Source organism: Protopterus annectens, chromosome 7.part0 (assembly GCF_019279795.1).
Source record: "Protopterus annectens isolate FY-2018-M chromosome 7.part0, PAN1.0, whole genome shotgun sequence".
Lineage (NCBI taxonomy): Eukaryota > Metazoa > Chordata > Ceratodontiformes > Protopteridae > Protopterus > Protopterus annectens.
Window position 1 is genome coordinate 134,488,534 of NC_056739.1, and position 20,099 is coordinate 134,508,632.

The 20,099-nt window shown below is 42.9% G+C and overlaps 1 protein-coding gene across 5 annotated transcripts in view; it reads left to right on the top strand.

The window, feature by feature from the left end:
• The window catches only part of SCUBE3 (signal peptide, CUB domain and EGF like domain containing 3), a 3,541,316-nt gene that overhangs the window by 2,707,403 nt on the left and 813,814 nt on the right, over nucleotides 1–20,099 (top strand). The gene's annotated exons all lie outside the window — the stretch shown is intronic.

Genomic DNA, 20,099 nt, shown 5'->3' on the forward strand with positions numbered 1-20,099 from the left:
ACATATTCTTAAAAAGTTATTTTACCTATGTAAAGGTCTAGCCTTTAACTTTGGTCTCAGTGGTATTTGTTCATTGAGACCATGTGCCATACCAGCTCTGAATAAAACTATCCACCTTGCTTCCAGTTCCTCTGTTTTATTGCATGTGTCCCCCCCCCCAAACTCACAAAACTCTTAGCAATGGCCATAAACTTAAATTTATGTTGAATATTAACATTTATAATATGTTTGGCCAGAGCATTACTTCTTTGTTTGCCTATGTGATAGATGTGTTCTCTAATCCTCTCCTTGAGTGGCGGTCCGTTTTCCCAATATAAAATTTCCTGCATATTACGTAGTGAGCAAGATATACTATGTGCTGTCTATCACATGTGGCTTGTACTTTAAATTTATATAACTGGTCCTGATCTGGATGCAAAAATTCATTACTTATATCTATATACTCACAATATGAACATTTGCCACAAGGCTTAGTTCTCATTCACCCCATAGATGTTTTCTTTTCTCTGGGTGCACATAAATGTCTTTTCAAGGCCTTTTCATTTCTAAACAAAAATTTGGGTTCATTCTCTCTCCATTTTGTGACCGCCTTATCAGTGGTCAATATCCCCCAATGTTTACGTATAGTGTTCATTTAAGACCCATCACTAGAAAAGCTTAATGGCACTTTTAACTTAGGCATATCACCTCTGGTCTCTTTTTTCTCAGACCATCTATCCGAGTAATAAGTTCTGACTTTAGTAGATCGCACATTTGCTACTTCTTGTATCTGTTTCTGTATATCTCCTTCCCCATAGCCTCTGGCCAGTAATTCATCCCTCGTATTATTCAGTTGTTTGTGGAAATCTGCATCCCTTACGTTCAGCCTAGACTCTCTAAAAACCTGATTCCTAATGACATTGTCAAACACATAGGTAGGTGCATACTTCCTCTATTTAAAAGATGGCTAACGTGGCATTCCTTCCTGTACAAGCATGTATATATGCTCCCTTTTTCAATATTTACTTGAACATCCAAAAAGTTTATTCTGTCATATGAAGCAGCAGATGTTAAGTTGTCTGTCTCGCCTTCGTTCTTGCTGGTTGGGATCAGAGCTGATCCTCGTCTCCGACTCGGCCATCTTCAATAGCTCGACAGCTGTTTACTGGCTCGAGGCTACCCCTTATCCCATAATGCCTAGCGATAGCTACCTAGATCTCATTTGCCACTTCAGCTGCGAGGTGTTGTTTTTCTGGCTCAGGCTTGTATAGAATTTTTTTGTGTAATTTTTCACTAGAATTTAACTCTTCTAGTACTTTATTATTAGCAATAGTTTTGTTTCTGTGGTAGATAATTGTTTATTATATTGTCTCTCTTTTTGTAGAACTCGTTTAACTTAGAGAGTTCCCCCCCCCACCCCTCCCCTCCTTCATTCCAGGTTAGCCGTTTAAGTTATAGGCTTTCCTACTGATTTTTTCTTATAGGCTAGCCGTTCTTAAAAAAAACCCAAAAAAAAAAAAAAAAAACTTTATCATAGCCTTTCTAGTAGGTGTGTTTTTTATTCTTGTAGACTGAATATTGCTCCTTTTTATTGTTGTCATAATTGGTTGGTTTCTTTCTACAGTAAAGAATGTCAAAGGAATCTAAGGTTTCTAGGTTTAAGACGTGTGACTCATGCTGTCAGAAAATGTCTCTGACAGATGGTCACACTTCTTGCGTCTATTGTTTAGGCGCTGTGCACCTGCAGGACTCTTGTTCTATTTGCCATGCCTTTAGTCCAAGAGTCCTGCAGGAGCATAAGAATAAGTTGATTGTTAGGGGTCTTTTAAAACCCCAGGATTCACCGGCCAAGAGCTCACAGCCAGTGAAATCCCCTAAATCCACTAAGCCGTCAGCTCCAATTTCTGAGCCGTCTTCGGTTCAGGATTTACCTTCTACGTTGGTTCCAGCTGCCACCGACAAGACAATCTCACCGTTAGCTCCATCAGAAGCTTCGGAGCCATCGCTGAGCCACAAGAGGCTGAGGTTCCCTTCCCTAGAGTCAGTGCATTTGGCTCCTCAGTCTCCTTTACTTCAGAGTGAGCGTAGTCACCGATCCTCTCACTCCTTTCGATCCTCTAGGCTGTCGGATCATGATGTGGAGAGAGTGGTCAGTAGGTTGCTAAAGTCGCAGGCACTAGCTAAATTGTTGTCCAGCCCTCCTCAGCAGGTATCGCCTCCATCCACTTTTCTTGATGTTCCTCCTCCGACTCCAATGAGTTCGGAGCCGGAGTTCGTTGGGGTCTGAGTAGTGGAACCATTGGCTCCGATAACTCTATCTCCTTCAGTTCCGACGTCGGCTCCGATTCCCTCGGTGGTACCTTCCATCGAGGGATCTGGGCGCCGGGGCTCCCTCGTCGGCTCCGAGGGGGCGAGTGGCATCGGATCCCTTGTCCGGCCCCATTCTCCATCTCGGAGCTTCGGCGCAGGTGAGCTCAGCTCCAGCATCGGCCTCGGAGCCGTCCCTCTCGGTGTGGAGAAAGATTCCTATTTCTTCGAAACTGGCGCTTTCTCTGCATCATGGCAGGGACACATTCAATGTCATGCAGAGTGTGCTGTCCTCTGAGTCAGCTCCACTTTCAGCCCCACCAGCTCCGTCCCCTGTAGTGCCTGTGCCAACCTCTGCTCCTCCTCCAGACCCTAAGCGTAGAGAACCGATGCTCCAGGATACCCCATTGGGTGTTTCCTCCTCTTCTGAGGCCTCTCCTGATCACTCAGACGAGCCCTCTCGGAAGAAAAAGTGTAAGAGGAAGCACAGTGACTCCCCCGAGTCTGTCACTTCTGATACAGAATTAAATTATTCGGAAGGGTCCCCGAGATCCCCCTCTGAAGATGTTTCCTTCTCGGACATCCTAGAAATGCTTAAGCAGAGGGAGAACTGGAATCCCCTAGCCCCTACCGAGGATGAGTCTGTATTTCTGGATGCTTTCGGTTCCCGACCTTCCACCTCCTGGGTGTCTCCGCCTTTCGATCCACTTATGACAGTGGTGGCTCGAAAGGCTTGGTCAGCTCCGGATACAGTGGAACCAACTCCGAGGAGACCTAGTAAATTCATTACAGCACCCCAGGATAAGCAATTCCTTTCGAAAGGTGTTTTTGTTGATACCATGGTGGTAGCAGCAGCCACCAAAAAAAAGTTAGCAGAGACCTCTTCATTTGTCCACCCCCCTAACAAGGAGTCTAGGATGATGGACAGATATGGGAAGCAAATGTTTGCTTCAGCGACCTTCTCTATGAGGTCACTGAATTATCTATGTCATTTCACCCGACTTCAAAGGGATCTCCTTAAAGAGCTCAGAGATACCCTTCAAGATCCAACAGCTGAGGGAGCACAATCCAAGGTAGCTTCCCAGCTAGCGACGCTTAATTCTGTTGTTAACTCCTCCATGAGGCTCATTTCCTATGCAGCTGATGGGGCGAGTAGAGGCGCAGGTACAGGTGTGGCCCTTAGGAGGCATGCGTGGATGCGGCTGTGTAACTTTTGCGTAACCCTTTCAAGCATCCTTCACCAACACTCCCTTTGATGGTTCCTTTCTTTTTGGACCACAGGTGAAAGACACTTTGACTAGGTGTGAGCAAGAAGGCAAGACACACTCTGCCGTGGGAGTCCATTTTTCCACTACCTCTAGACCTTACCCCAAGGGTCAGAAGAGTGGGAAGATGTGGTTCCTTAAATCTCAGGGAGCCTTGCCTGACACACGTAGTGATTTTTCCTCCAGAGGCAGAGGGGTAAACAATAATAATAGACACCGGCCTCATGGCAGAGGGGGTCCGCAGAACCAGGGCAATAGAGAATCCTTCTCTGATAAGCCCTTCCAGCATCCCTGAAGGGTTGCCCGGCCTGTCCACAGAAGAGGCAAACTCGGTGCCCATCTCACCCGTCCGCACCGAGGACAACGGTGCCAAGAGAGACTGGACTACGGGTGTCTGCACCGAACAAGTCATCGGTGCCGAGGTCATGGTCTGCACTGACACAGGGATCGATGCTGAAGTGGTTGTCAGTACCGAAGCTGGAACCAACAAAACTGGAGTCAACAATAAAGGCGTCAGTTCCGAGGAAGATCTCAGAGCTGACGTGGTCAAGGTCTGCGCCGACTGAATGGTCGGTTCCGATACAGTGGTAATAGTCTGAGCCAAGGAGCCCCTCGGTGCTGATATAGTGAAGGCTGCAGGAGAAGACGGAGACGAGATCACTAATGGAGCCGAAGGCCTCGGTGTCGAAGGTCTAGGCACCAAAAGCACTGGGCTGACTGAGTGAGCTCCGGAGCTGAAACTTTAGCCTTTTTAGGTTTTGGTTGGCAGGAGTCCCCAGCTGGGGACAAAGGCAAAGATTTAGCCTTGGTAGGAACATCCAAGATTTTCTTATCGGCTCTAGGAGGGGTTGAGGTCTCCGTCCCAGAAACCGCTTCTGAAAAGGGAGATTTAAGGAGTCCCTTCAGTAACAGGTTGTTTTTCCTTTCCAACAAGGTTCTATTCGAAAAGTTCTCACAAATAGAACAGGGTGGATCAACAGACAAGTTGTACTCCCCCAAACAATAAAAGCACAAAGAGTGTGCATCAGAAGTAGGTAGTTTGTATCCACAATCAGAACACCGCATAAACCCAGGACTACCTTTCTTATCTGTCATGACAGCAAATTAATTAATAGAGAAAGGTACCAGCAATGTTACAAAAGAATACCCGAAAGTATGAGAAAGGAAAGGGGAGGATTACCAACGATGGTAAAGAGAGAATACCTTGCAGTAAAAGGGTAAAGAACAGAGCAGAAAAACCTGAAGAAAATATGTACGCTAGATGCGATAGGGTAAGAGAGAATGAAATATAAACTTTTCTGACAGAAAAGTAATCTGAAAGACTATTAACAACAAATAACTGTACTTAGCTCAAGAGAAGTAGCTTGACACAAACGAATGGCAAAGTGGCAAACGAAATCTGAGGTAACAGGGAGAGGGGGATTGTGGGTAAGAGTTTAGCTTGAGAGTTTGAAGCTGATGCGAGCTTGGAAAATGGCCAGCTAGGTTCCGAGGTCGGAACCGATACCCAATGTGTAAGGAATAAACAAGGATTAACAATATCAGATTAAGTATTACAGACAGGTTCAAGGTATAGCCATGGGTTCACTGGCAGCCCCCTCCTTTGCAAACATTGTCATGGGATGGTGGGAACATCATATTTTAAAGAGTTTTAAGGACACTTTTCAAGTCCTATACTACTAGAGATTCATCAATGATTTGGTCTTCATTACAGAAGGAGGGCCTGAAGAAGTTGAAACCTTTGTTAGTCAGTTAAATAAATCTTCTTCCTTTTTGAAATTTACAGTTGGAGAAGTTGGCATAAGTATAAACTATTTGGATGTAAACTTAAAATGGGATGACATTAAATAAATTTGTTAGTAATATTCATAGAAAAAGAGCATTCACGAATAGTTACTTACATCATTCTAGTCAGCACCCCAAATTTATAAAAAACAATATTCCCAATGGGCAGTTCATCTGAGCTAGTAGAATGACCAGTCAGGATGATTCTCTAGCAGAAGAGTTTCATCATCTTCTTTCGGCTGTTCCCGTTAGGGGTCGCCACAGGAGATCACCTGTTTCCATTTCTTCCTGTCCTCTGCATCTTGCTCTGTCACACCAACCACCTGCATGTCCTCTCTCACTACATCCATAAACCTTATCTTAGGCCTTCCTCTTTTCCTGTTACCTGGTAGCTTCATCCTTAGCATCTTTTTCCCAATATACCCGTCATCCCTTCTCAGCACATGTCCAAACCAATGTAATCTTGCCTCTCTGGCTTTGTCTCCAAACCTTCCAATCTGGGCTGACCATCTAATATACTTATTCCTAATCCTGTCCACCCTCATCACACCCAGTGCAAATCTTAACATCTTTAACTCTGCCACATCCAGCTCAAACTCCTGCCTTTTTGTGAATGCCACTGTCTCCAACCCATATAACATAGCTGGTCTCACTACCCTCTTGTAGACCTTCCCTTTCACTATTACAGGCACTCGTCTGTCACAAATCACTTCTGACACTCTTCTCCACCCACTCCATCCTGCCTGAATTCTCTTCTTCACCTCTCTTCCACACTCACCGTTACTCTGAACTATTGACCCCAAGTATTTAAACTCATCCACCTTCGCCACCTCTACTCCTTGCATCCTCACCATTCCTCTATCCTTCCTCTCATTCACACACATATATTCTGTCTTAGTCTTGCTGACCTTCATTCCTATTCTCTCTAGAGATAAATCTCCATCTCTCCAGGGTCCTCTCCACCTGTTCCCTACTCTCACTACAGATCACAATGTCATCTGCAAACATCATAGTCCATGGGGACTCCTGTCTGATCTCGTCTGTCAGCCTGTCCACCATTGCAAATAAGAAAGGGCTCAGAGCTGATCCTTGATGTAACCCCACCTCCATCTTAAACGCATCCGTCACTCCCACCGCAGACCTCACTGCTGTCATATTACCCTCGTACATATCCTGTACCACTCTTACATACTTCTCTGACACTCCTGACTTCCTCATACAATACCACAACTCCTGTCTAGGCACCCTGTCATATGCTTTCTCCAAGTCTACAAAAACACAGTGCAACTCCTTCTGACATTCTCTGTACTTCTCCATCAACACTCTCAGAGCAAACATTGCATCTGTAGTGCTCTTTCCCATCATAAAACCATACTGCTGTTCACTAATCATCGCATCCCTTCTTAACCTAGCTTCCACTACTCTTTCCCATAACTTCATGCTGTAACTGATCAATTTAATCCCTCTTTAGTTACTACAGCTCTGCACATCACCCTTATTCTTAAAAATCGGTACCAAAACACTTTTTCTCCATTCCTCAGGCATCCTCTCACTTTCCAAGATTTCATTAAACAATCTGGTTAAAAACTCGACTGCCATTTCACCTAAACACCTCCATGCTTCCACAGGTATGTCATCTGGGCCAACAGCCTTTCCATTCTTCATTCTCTTCATAGCTATCCTTACTTCCTCCTTGCTAATCCATTGTACTTCATGATTCACTATCCCTACATCATCCAACCTTCTCTCCCTCTCATTCTCTTCATTCATCAACCCCTCAAAGTACTCTTTCCATCTCCTCAACACACACTCCTCGCTTGTGAGTATGTTTCCCTCATTATCCTTTATCACCTTTACCTGCTGCACATCTTTCCTAGCTCGGTCCCTCTGTCTAGCCAATCGGTACAGGTCCTTTTCTTCCTCCTTAGTGTCCAACCTTTCATACAACTCTTCATATGCCTTATCCTTAGCCTTCGCCACCTCTCTCTTTGCCATGCATCTCATCCCCTTATACTGCTGTCTACTTTCTTCATCTCTCTGACAATCCCACTTCTTCTTTGCCAACCTCTTTGCCTGTATACTCTTCTGTACTTCCTCATTCAACCACCATGTCTCCTTGTCTTCCTTCCTCTGTCCCGATGTGATACCAAGCACCTTTCTAGCCGTCTCCCTTACTAGCTCTGCTGTAGTTACCCAGCTATTTGGTAACTCTTCACTGCCACTCAGTGCCTGTCTTAACTCATCCCTGAACTCCACCTCACAATTACCCTTTTTCAATTTCCACCATTTGATCCTTGGTGCTGCCCTTACACTCCTCCTTCTCTTCATGATCACCAACCTCATCCTACAAACCACCATCCTATGCTGCCTAACTACACTTTCTCCGGTCACCACTTTACAGTCTCCAATCTCCTTCAAACTGGCCCTCCTACATAAGATATAATCCACCTGTGTGCATCTTTCTCCACTCTTGTATGTCACCCTGTGCTCCTCCCTCTTGTTAAAATATGTATTCACCACAACCATATCCATCCTTTTTGCAAAATCCACTACCATCTTACCTTCTGCATTCCTTTGTTTAACACCATACCTACCCATCACTTCCTCATCCCCACTGTTCCCTTCACCAACATGCCCATGTAAATCTGCTCCAATCACCACTCTCTCACCCTTGGGTACAGTCATCACCACTTCATCCAATTCACTCCAAAATGTTTCTTTCTCATCCATTGATCACCCAACTTGTGGAGCATATGCACTAACAACATTAATCATTACACCATCAATTTCCAGCTTCATAAATATCACTCTATCCGACACCCTTTTCACCTCCAAAACACTCTTCCCATACTGTTCCTTCAGAATAACTCCTACGCCATTTCTCCTCCCATCCACACCATGATAAAACAATTTGAACCCACCTCCGATACACCTAGCCTTACTCCCCTTCCATCTGGTCTCTTGCACACACAATATACCAACTTTCCTTCTGTCCATCATATCAGCTAGCTCTCTCCCTATACCAGTCATACTGCCAACATTCAAAGTTCTGACCCTCACTACCACAGTCCTAGCCTTTCTCCTCTCTTCCTGCCTTCGGCCATGCCTTCCACATCTTCTCCTTCGGCCAACAGTAGCCCAATTTCCGCCAGCACCCTGTTGGCTAACAGTACTGGTGGCGGTTGTTGTTAATCCGGGCCTCAATCAATCCGGTATGGAAATATTAACTGGTGACTGCATGAAAAGATTTGGCGAAGTTTTACACCGGATGCCCTTCCTGACACAACCCTCCCCATTTATCCGGGCTTGGGACCGGCACAAAGAAATGCACTGGCTTGTGCATCCCCAGTGGCTACAGAAGAGTTTACATTCATTAAAAAATTGTTCATGGACAGGGGATATGATGAAGGCCTGTTGAATGAACAAGTGAAATATGTATGGGACAGGAGAGAGGTTTGGTATCCACCCATTTTGAGCAAAGCACTCAAGACAGTTCCCAAAGTAAATGATAAAACAGAATCTAAAGAAAGGCATTTGTGCTTTGATATGTCCATGACTATAGATGGGGGCATCATTCGTAATGTCATTGAAAGAAATTGGAAAATAAAATAGTTGAAGGGAACCATGAGTTGTTGAAAGCAGTGGGACAGAGGCCTAGATTTGTGTATAGGAATGATCATAGTCTGAAGACTTTGCTAGAAAAAGGTAGGGATCTTGTTACTATCGATATAACATCTACTAATAGACCATCTGGGATATAGAAATGTTATGGGTGCAGTATGTGTAGGTACATCTTAGAGGGACCATTTGTTGAACTGCCCCATATTTCTTATACTGTCCCAGTCAAGGGAGCCTTTTCCTGTAAAAGTCAAGGAGTAGTTTATATAGCAGTCTGCAGCAAATGCCAACAATTTTATATAGGCATGACCACTAGATGTTTATACATTAGGATCAGAGAACATATGAACAGTATAAAAAGAAAGGATAGTAAGAATGCTCTTTATAGACATAGTATGGAATTCATTGGTTTTAATAAATTTTTATTTTCTGTCTTAGAGCAGGGAAAATTGAGTTTAAGAGGGGTTAATTTCAAAAATTACTTGGAACAAAGGGAGACTAAATGGCAAAGAAATTTAAAAGCAGACAGAACACCAGGACTGAATGACGTTATCAATATCAAATGTTTTTTTAAAGAACCGAAGAAGTTATGTTAAAAAGTAAACTAAGTTGATTATCAAATATGTTATTTTGAATTGTAATTATTTAATTGATTCAGTTGGCTTAATTGGATTATTTAATTGTGTTTTAATAATGCCGAGGGTATTTAAAGAGGGTTTTATGTAAACTTTTTATATTTCTGATGAAGTCTTGCTGATGAACATGTTGATTAAAGAAGGTTTACGCTAAAATTGCTGTGCTGTTTCTGACTGTGGTAGTGTTATTTGCTTTTAACAATTTCCTGCTTGACTGTGCACTTTTCGTTAGTAGTAAATAAATTCCTGAGGAAATTTTGTCAAGGAATCCTGATATAAACAGAGCTTCTCCTGTAGATTCCCAAACCCAAATCTCTGATTCTGAGGAAAGTCGATCATCTCCCCCTCTCTTGGGGAGTTTTCTTTTTTCATAGACTACTTCCAGGAAGAATGAGGTGTTTTTGTGGGAACAAGTGAGTTTTTTTCCACATCACCTTACAGAATTCTGAACTACCAGGTATCTATGTAGACGTTTATTCTGTTCTGTGCAAACAGTTTGAGGGAATACTCTCTTTGACTTCCTTCAGAGGATAGCTCCTTTCTGAATCATGTTGTTTCTAATCTTGAGTATCTAAACATGCTTTGAAGAGGGTGTGTGTTTTTGTAGATGTGGTGTCTAGGGCCACTGCTACATTTGCCTGAGTATATAACCAAAAGTTTGCTGATGAAGTAGTGTCTGAAATCTTAAATTTTGTATCGGATAATGAGGCTTTTTGGCCTGTCTGCTACTCAGGTCCTCAAACAACTTGATGAAAGAGGGAAATTAATTCAGGGAGTGTCTCAGATTTTTCAAAGCCTCCCCTTCCCCAGTACAAATCTCCCAAATTCTCTTTTCCTTAAAAAAAGGCAATCCATGCCAGTGCAAGGCAAACATGGAACAAAAAAAGAGATGGCAGAAGGGGAACAAGAAGAAGCAAGCATTGTTTCCAAAAAAGGGACAGTCTGATACTTCCAAATGACTATGCCAGCATTCTATCCTCATGCCTTCCCCTCCTGCCCTTCTCAAAATCTGTACCAAAAACTGGCTGTTTACATTACCCTTTGAGAGCTGATTATTTCAGGCTCTTGGGTGGCAAAAGCGGCTCAGGAGAGATACAATTGACAATGCATACAAATACCCCCTTACAGGGCATTTGTTCCCCATCTGCTGAACCAGAGCTTTTCCTCGGGTTCTTCATCACTTACTCATCTTTGGAGTTATAAAACCATTGCCTTTACAACAAGTGGGCAATGGCTTTTTTCTGTTCCAGAATGTTTCTGTTTCCAAAGAAAGAGCTTTTTGGAGACCAGTTCTAGATCTTTCCTTTGTTACTCTGTATATGAAAGTACCAAAGTTTAAAATGCTGACCTTTCAGACACTGTCACGTGTCAAACCTTCCTTGAGTGTCAAGGTAACATTAGAATTAAAAGATGGCTATCAGTCCCATAGCCACCGGCTTCAAGAAATTTTTCAGATTCTTTATCTGGGTTGTATTATCAGTTCTTTGCATTACGTTCTTTTTGTTATATACAGCTCCAGTGGTGTTGACACAGTGTTTAGCTTTGGTCACCAGTCATTGCAGACTGAATGGTATTCACATATTTCCTTATTTAGACAATTTACTTATCTTTGCAGAGTCTTTTCCCAGATGTCAAGAGTCCTTAACATGGGTTTCATCCCTTCCTAACAATTCTGTGTTTCCAGGTAAATGCACAAAAATCCTACTGGACTCTGTCACACAGGATGGTGTTTCTGGTGTGCCTTATAGACACTTCAACAAAAAGATTTTGTTACAAAGAAGATGGATTTTTATCTGGAAATTTTCTTGAGCTTGCCCAATCAGACGTCTGCATGAGAATATCTCAGGGTACTGGGGTTCTTGGCTTCTATGATTCCACTCACCAGGTTACATGTGAGAACAATTCACTGGTTTGTAAAAAAACACATGGACTTAAAATCTTCATCCAGTTTTAGGCTTTGTAGCAAAGGCACTGCTCTGGTGGAGACAACAAATGGTTCTAAATCCAAGGCTGTCCTTTTCTCATCATATCTCTAATCCGTATGTAGCTACAGGCACCTCAGAGTTTGCTTGGGGAGCAGTTTCTATGAGGGTAAAGGTGTAACGCTTGTGTAACTCCTTAAACAGACCAAATCACAAAATGTCAGAGATGCTGGCTACAACTGATAACACAAAATCTTTTTACCTGTGGTCCCCAGGAGCTCTTCAGGTTCTTGCAGACAACACCACAATGACATGGTGCATAAGAAAATGGGCAACATCAAGTCATACCCTCTGTGCAGGCTAGCTGGAATTGCTTGAGTGGTAGTTCTACAGCATTCCTTAACCCGCCAAGCATCTTGCATTCCATAAGAGCAAAATGTAGCGGCAGACATTTTGAACAGGACCAGGACAAACCATCACAAATGGAAATTGAATGATGTGGTCTTCCAGGAATTTATCCATTTGTGGGAAACACCTCTAATAGACCTGTTTGCCTCTCTTCAGAACAGACAACTGAACAGATTCTGCTTCAGGGTTCTTTGCAAGTAAGCCTAGAAAACTCATGCGTTTTCATTCCTGTGGTTGTGAATGTTCCTGTATGCATTTCCACCCTTTCCGCTCTTACCCAGGGTAATTCTAAACATTGAAAAGGACTCTCTAGAAATCATTGTGGTGACTCTCTTTTGACCTAGGCAGCATCTGTTCTCCATTCTTATGGAATTGGCAACTGCACAAGCTTCCTCAGACTGGACCTACTCAGATAAGACGGGGGGTCTGATGTGTACTAGTATCAAATCATTTCAGCTAACTGTCTGGATGATTCCTTTTAGGCATGTCTTTCATGAGGACCTGCAGTAGGTACTAAAAGGAGGCAACAAAAACCTGCTACTAGAAAATCTCATATTGACAAGTAAAAACTTTCTAGTTGGTCCCTGGCCAATAACAAGGATCCCATCTGGGATTAAGTACCAGTTTTCAGAAATATTTGTGTGAGTTACTTTGCTTTGACCTGTCTTACTTATCCATCAGGTTACATTAGGTCTGTATTACAACGTCGAACTAAACCAAGTTCGAATGTTGTAGTATCGAACCCTAAAGTCCAAAAGTGGAAAATAGCGAAGCCACGGCACATCAACTATTTTCCCAGGGAAAAAAATTGGTGGGCCGTTTACAGGGCTTTGCTATTTCCTCCCCTGTGGTGCAATAGGGAGTGTGTGTGTGTGTGTGTGTGTGTGTGTGTGTGTGTGTGTGTGTGTGTGTGTGTGTGTGTGTGTGTGTGGGGGTTTAAGTTTTTGTTTTTTGTCACGGAACAGCGATTTTTTTCCCTGGGAAAAAAATCGCTGTTCTGTGCTTTCAGTGTTATTGGGTTTCGGACAGTAGGGTTTGATATTACAATGATTGAACTTTTGTAAGTTAGACATTGTGATATAGACCTGGGTACACCTTGCAGTCATTTAGCATTTCTGCCCATGGATTCTCCCTTTCCTTCTCTGTTTTTGATACAGCAGTTTCTTAAGGGGGGTTTTCATCTTAGGTCTCCTAGAAAACAGGTGACCCCTTTGTGGGTCTTTGAACCAGATTATCAGGTGGATTTAAGATTCATTACACAGAAGACTGTCCTTATTGCTCTGACATCTGCAAGAAGAGTACCTGAATTGCAACCTGTCAGGGTGGGTGAACTCTATTTGGTCTCCTACAGAGTTAGGGTCACATTAAGAACAAATGCCTCCTTTATACTCAAAGTTGTTTCGAGTTTACTTTGAATCAAGCCATCAATTTCCCATTGTTCTATCAAGATCTTCAGAACCAGCAAGAAAGAAATGTTCTTCGTGTTTCACTGTTGCAGTCATTACATTTGGGTAGTCTGCTGGCAGGTTACCCTCAGTCGGCCTGAATAACAAAGTCTTGGGTCTTGCATCAGTTGCTGTCTCCTCTTCCATGACGTCAGGTTGTCAGGGGTATAAAACATGCAGCCGACACCATTTTAATCAGTCTTTCTTGCCGCGCGTTGCCTGAAGCAGAAGCAGTTCACAAGTGCTGATCGGCCAACTCCTTAAATTTTCGTATTCGAGTTTCAGAACCGAAGTCTTCAAACTAAAGCCAAGTACCCTGTTGGGGAAACTTTCTCTTACTCCTTACCGATGTCAGTGAAAGTTAATAATTGCATTACTTGTGGGAAACAAATACCTCATAAGGATTTTCATTTGTACTGTATTCCTTGCCTAGGCCCTGATCACAACGTGCCTTGCTGTTGGTTTTGTGCTAAATTTAACCAATGCACTATTAAGCGTCAGTATATTTTTGCTTCTAAATATTTTGGTTCAAGATTTAACTACCCTGAAATGTCGTCGTTTAGCAATCCGACTACCGGAGTTTATAGAAAACGCAAGAAAAAAGACAGAGACAGACCATCGAGGTCCAAAACCAATGATGAAGCTTCTCCTAAGCCAGTCGCCAGTTCGCCGGTACTCAGTGAAGCACTTTCGCAGCCCCTGATACCCATTACTTTTGAGTCGCAGGCCTCTACTGAGACCCATTCGGAGTCCGGTATGCAGCGAGATTCGCAAAGTATCGAACCCGCGGATGTCTGTCCCTTGGATGGGTCCGGAGCCACTGAGCAGGCACCGGCTTCTGAGGGTGTTTTCAGGCCTCAACATTTTTACATTAAACCGATGCCAACAACAAAACCAAGGTCAAAAACTACTTCTGTGTCTAAAAACTGACGCATGAGCCATGTGCTCAAGCCCCTATGCCTAAAAAACAGATGATCAAAATGGCTGAGGATTTAATTACCTTGATCAGGGGTTCCTAACCCCCCCCCCCCCCCCCCCTGCTAAGAGGCCTAGGCAAGCCACTGACTATGAATCTTCAGATCAGGTTTTCATTTCTTCTGATTCCTCTTCTGATCAGGAATTTTCTATTCCACCCTATGAGGATTCTGATGCAGAGGAATCCAACCCATCTGCATCTTCTCTTGAGGATTACTCGTTTGGAGAGACTTTACATACTTTAAGGGAACATTTTTACTGGGAGAGTCAGGACTTCTCTGAATCAAAAAAGAGGCTTAGGGATTTCCTTCTTCTTTCTCAGCATAGGCCTTTGGCAATACCACCTGTATTAGACATTGTTGATGATGTGTTCTCAGAATCAAGCATGGCTCCTGATTCCCTGCCTCCAGCTCCTAGAAAGCCAGACAGATGTTACAGGGTTTCTGACTCCCACAAATTTATTTTCAAAAATCCTGTTACTGATCCTGAAACTATTTCTCAGGGTCCCAAGTGTGTTAAGGCTTCGACAGCCAAAAATCCTACCCCTTTTGATAGAGATTCCAGGGTGCTGGATCGATGGGGTAAGAAGGTTTATACGTCTGCAACCTTGGCAATCAGGGCTTTAAACTGCCAGTTTCATATGCTTAAATATCACAGATAAAACAGAAAATTATGTTGATTTCTGATTGTGTGGAAAATAGAGTTACAGGATTTATTGCATTCAGCAGAACAGATTAGAAAGCATACTTTGCAATGTGTTTTTGATTCCTTGGAGGCCTCTTGTAGGGCCGCCATTACTGGATCTGTGATTAGAAGGCATGCCTGGCTCAAGGAGCAAAATCTGCCTGATCATGTTAAAGCTAAATTGTTGGATGCCCCTTTGCAGCATGCTACTCTGTATGGTAATAAGATAGAAGAGGTTTTAAAGAAAATGGAAGACAAAGCTAAATCTATTCAAACTGTAAAAGATTTCTTGCAAGTGCAGCCACGCAGGTTCAGTAGACATTGGCCTACTAAAAGTTGGTCCTTTCCTGTGTCCAACAGAGCCACTCAGGGCAAACCCAGGTGCTCAAAAGACTCCAGATATCAATCACAGGTTTCTTACAGGTCAAAGCAGTGGGATGCCTCCACCTCCAAATCTGGAGGAAACAAAGCACAATCCTACAGTAAGCAGTCTCAATGACTTTCCTCTACCATCACCAAGCACTTATCTTTTGGGGGAAAACTAGCACTTCATGCTCAAAATTGTGAGTTAATTACCCAGAACAAGTGGGTATTAAACATAGTATCCCAGGGATACATATTTCATTTCCATACTTTGCCAATTCCAAACGGAAGGCCGGATCTGTCACAAAACCAGTGGGCAGAGGCCCAGAAACAAGTCTTGTCCCTCATGGATACGGGGGCTATTCAACCGGTACCAGAAAAGGAAAAAGGACAAGGATTTTATTCAAGACTTTTCCTGGTACCCAGAAAAGACAATTCATGGCATCCAATACTGGACTTATCGATTCTAAACACGTTCCTGGACATTCCAAAATTCAGAATGCTGACTTTACAACAGCTACTGCCTATGCTAGGCAAGAATGCTTGTTTAGTAACTCTAGACTTAAAAGAGGTATACCTGCATATCCCAACAAGGGAATCATGCAGAAGATACCTCCGCTTCAAAGCAGGTTTTTTTTTTTTTGCATTACCAATTCTTTGCACTGCCCTTTGGCTTATCTACTGCACCCAGGGTCTTTACAAAGTGCCTGGCACCAGTAATTGCATTCTGCAGCCAAAGAAACATTCAAATTTATCCTTATCTGCACAATTGTCTCATTCAAGCAGAGGACAAGGACACTCTACTTCAACATCTGGCGTTTGTAAAAAGGCTTCTAGCATGCCTAGGATACACCATAAATGAAAAGAAATCACAACTGGTACCCTCTCAAATAATTACATTCCTGGGTGCAAGCTTGAATACAACTGCCCAGATGGCTGACCTCATGCCAGACAAAGGCAATTCACAACATATTCCAAACAAATGGCAACAAAAACCCAGTTATCTGCAAGACAAATTCTGCAGGCTTTTGGGGTTCATGGCATCCTGCATTCTACTAATTCCATATGCGAGACTGCATATGAGGAAACTTCAGTGGTACCTAAAACGTTTATGGAGTCAACATTGTCACAACCTGGAAACAATGATTCCTCTCATTCCCTGCCTACAACAGGAGTTTCTTTGGTGGGCAGAGACATGTCACCAAAACAAGGGACTGTCATTCACTCTACCCCCTGCCACCCAAACCCTAACGACAGACGCATCAGACTATGCTTGGGGGGCCCACCTGGCAGGGAGATGCATTCAGGGCGAATGGAGCCTAAACCAACTGCATCTGCATATCAACCAGAAAGAAATGCTAGCTGTTCAGAATGCTCTGACAGCCTTCAAGGACTTATTTCGTTCAGGACAATTACTGATAAAGACGGACAACATCACAATTATGTGGTACATAAGCAATTACGGGGGTACACATTCCTACCCCCTTTGCAGACTAGCCATGGCCTTGTGGAACACAGCCTTGACTTACCGAATACATCTTCAAGCTCAATTCCTGCCAGGAAAGCAAAATACTCTGGCAGACGACCTAAGCAGAAATCTTATGGACCCGCATGAATGGAAACTGGATCCACAAATCTTCAGCATGTTAACACAGAAATGGGAGAGCCCAGATATAAATCTGTTTGCCTCTCCCCAAAACTATCAGTTGGACAAATTCTGTACAAGAACTCATCACAAAAAAGCATGGAAAGTGGATGCTCTATCCTTCAGCTGGAAAAATCTATCAGTCTATTCCTTTCCCCCTCTGCCTCTACTCTCCAAGGTCTTACTAAAAGTCAGACAAGAAAAAACAAAAATGATCCTAATTGCTCTGGACTGGCCTCACCAGCACTGGTACCCACTTCTAAGGAATATGTCTCGCCTTCCTCCATGGTACTTGCCTCAAACACCTCATCTACTGTCCCAGCAGAACTATCAAATTCTGCACACTCGGCTCCAAACTCTGAATCTTGCAGCATGGCTAATCAACTAATTATTCAAACCACATCTCTCAGTAAATCTGTGATGGATGTCATTTTGGAAGCCAGAAGGCCTAGTACTAGAAAATCTTATGCTGATAAATGGAAGAGATTCTGTGCTTGGAACCAAGCACAAGGAATAGACACAGCAAAGCCCAATATTCCTCAGATTTTACAATACTTAACTGAAATGCTTGACAAGGGCCTATCTTTTTCTTCAATAAAAATCCATGCCTCTGCCATCTCGGCTTATTACAACACAGAGCCTCCCCTCTTTTCTCATCCACTGCTTAAACAGTATCTCAGAGGGGACAAAAACTTAAGACCTCCCAGGAGAGTACCAACTCCTGCATGGGACCTCAATTTTGTGCTGGAAAAACTCACCCTGCCTCCTTTTGAACCAGCAGCTACTGCAGATGTAAAATTTCTATCTTGGAAGACAGCTTTTCTTTTGGCAGTCACTTCAGCAAGAAGGGTTTCAGAACTACAGACTCTCATGGCAGTGGAGCCTTTCATCATATTTTACCTGGACAGGGTGGCCCTCAGGACCAATCCTACTTTTATTCCTAAGGTGGTATCCAGTGTTGCTCTTAACCAGACCATTCACCTGCCAACATTTTTCCCAGATCCGCAGAACAAGGGGGAGCGGATTCTGCATTCATTGAATGTACACAGACAACTAAGATTCTACTTAAACAGGACAAAATCTCTAAGAAAGTCTGAGCAACTACTGGTAGCATTTGCTGCAAGATCAGAGGGGAAGGCTATATCAAAGCAGGCTATTTCCAAATGGATAAGCCACTACATTTGTTTCGTCTATTTGCACCATAGTAAGCCTGTGCCCAAAGGAATTGGATCCCATTCCACCAGGGCTGCCTCTACTTCAGCAGCTTTTCTCAGAGGGGTCCCAACCAGAGACATTCTAGAAGCTGCTACTTGGAGCTCTGTTCATACGTTCACAAACCATTATAATTTACCTCTCTTCTCTAAATCCAGGGCAGGCTTTGCCACTGCAGTCCTGCAGGGCCTTATAGCTGCAACTAATGCTGTTTAGTTCCATCCTCCCATCCATAGCTTTGGGATTCTACCCAAATGTAATGACTGCAACAGTGAAACACGAAGAACATAGTACAGTTGTGTACACTTACCATAAATGTAGATGTTTGAGTGTATTCACTGTTGCAGTCTGGGTTACCCACCCGCCATCCCCCATTCGATACCTTTTCTTTCTTTCACTATACTCAAAAGCCTTTGTGGAGTATTTGCTTTTAGTTGAAGGTAAATTTTATGTTTCTAAAGGTGCATCTATATATTTACTGTTTATTTATATATATATTTTTGCTCCCCATTTGGGGGGCACCTGACATCTGGGGAAAGAAAAACTGATTAAAATGGCGTCGGCTGCATGTTTTATACCCCTGATGACCTGACATCATGGAAGTGGAGGCAGCAACCGAAGCAGGACCCAAGACTTTGTTATTAAGGCCGACTGAGGGCAACATGCCAGCAGATTACCCAAATGTTATGACTGCAACAGTGAATACACTCGAACATCTACATTTATGTTAAGTGTACACAACTGTACTTTCTATATACCTTGGATGTTTATAGGCGGCTCAGGTACTATCTTGACAGAACTATGTCTTTAGGAAAGCTGATCTGCTGTTTTATTTGCCCCATCATAGTAAATAAAGATAGTCCATGTCAAAACAGACTATTTCTAGGTTTTTGTTTTTGGCTCTTGCCTTTTAGTTTATCCACCTTTTTAAACTAGTTCTAGCGGTATCAAGGCATATTACACTAGAGCTTTGATATTTGTGATGGCATGTTAGAAAAGTCTGGACTCCAGAAGCATTCTAGAGATGGCCACTTGGTCCTTGGTCCCATTACAAATTGGATTTCTTGTCCAACTCAAGGACTGGCTTTGCTAGAACCATTTTCCAGGGGCTCATGGGTCATTATCTTTCCTCCTCCTAAGTTGGATAGACTTTGGTAATCAGCCCATATAGCCAAAAGGCTCCTGCAGCAGTAGAAATGATGAACGTAGTACAGTTGTGTAAGTTGCAGTTGCCATATTGGTAGATGCTTGATTTCCTCACTGCTGCAGTAGCTATACTCACCAACCCACCATCTGTCAGAAGAAAAAATTCAAGTGAGTCACATCTGCCTCAAGTGATGAAAAACTTCTTTATTTGCAGCTAACCAGATTACAGCAGCATGTTGGCCAAGATGATCTCAATCTAATCAGCTTGTTTACTGACATCAACTTTTATACTTTCTTGTCACTAGCCAAAATAGCTTTTGTTACATTTCTGACAGTTGGCTATAAAAAACATCTAGGATCACAAATTACATCAGAAAAGAATGCTTTCCCTCAGAACCACAGCTAGTGTAGAATGTTTACCTCAAAACCACAGTTAGTACAGAATGTTCAAAAAGGTACAGAATACTTAGTTCAACAGTGGTAGCTGGAATTTTCCAGGGCCTGCCTCAGTAAATTAACTCTTATTCAGAAGTATAGAAACCAGATGTTATTCAAGTTCATAAGCAAACTACATCTATCATAGGTAAAGCCCATCTTTACTAAGCATGGTTCAATGACCTTTTCTTACCAACACTTCAGCAAATAGCATATTCATTTTGCTAGATGGGAGAAAGAGACAAATATTAGTTATGTTTTAAAACTTTTTCTCT